Source organism: Mesitornis unicolor, unplaced genomic scaffold (genome assembly GCF_000695765.1).
Source record: "Mesitornis unicolor isolate BGI_N332 unplaced genomic scaffold, ASM69576v1 scaffold19512, whole genome shotgun sequence".
In the NCBI taxonomy this organism is placed as follows: domain Eukaryota; kingdom Metazoa; phylum Chordata; class Aves; order Mesitornithiformes; family Mesitornithidae; genus Mesitornis; species Mesitornis unicolor.
The window spans coordinates 31,341-31,574 of record NW_010171461.1 but is presented as its reverse complement, the minus strand read 5'-3'; positions in this window follow the sequence as shown (position 1 = coordinate 31,574).

Sequence of the window (234 nt, the reverse complement as noted above, 5' to 3'; positions counted from 1 at the left end):
ATTCTAGCTTGCCTGGATCCTCAGTCTCAGTGCTAAATACTCCTCTCACTGGCCACCCCTGCCAGTGGGACACAAGGATGTCCTTTTCTCCTTTCTCTGTCTCACATGAGAGTGAAATTTTATTTTCTCTCTTTATCACTGGCTAAAGATTCATTTTTAGCATGGTTATGAGTTGTAAGTAAAGTACAGCTCAAGCAGTGGAACTTAGCTCCCAAACTTTTTGGAAATCTTGAG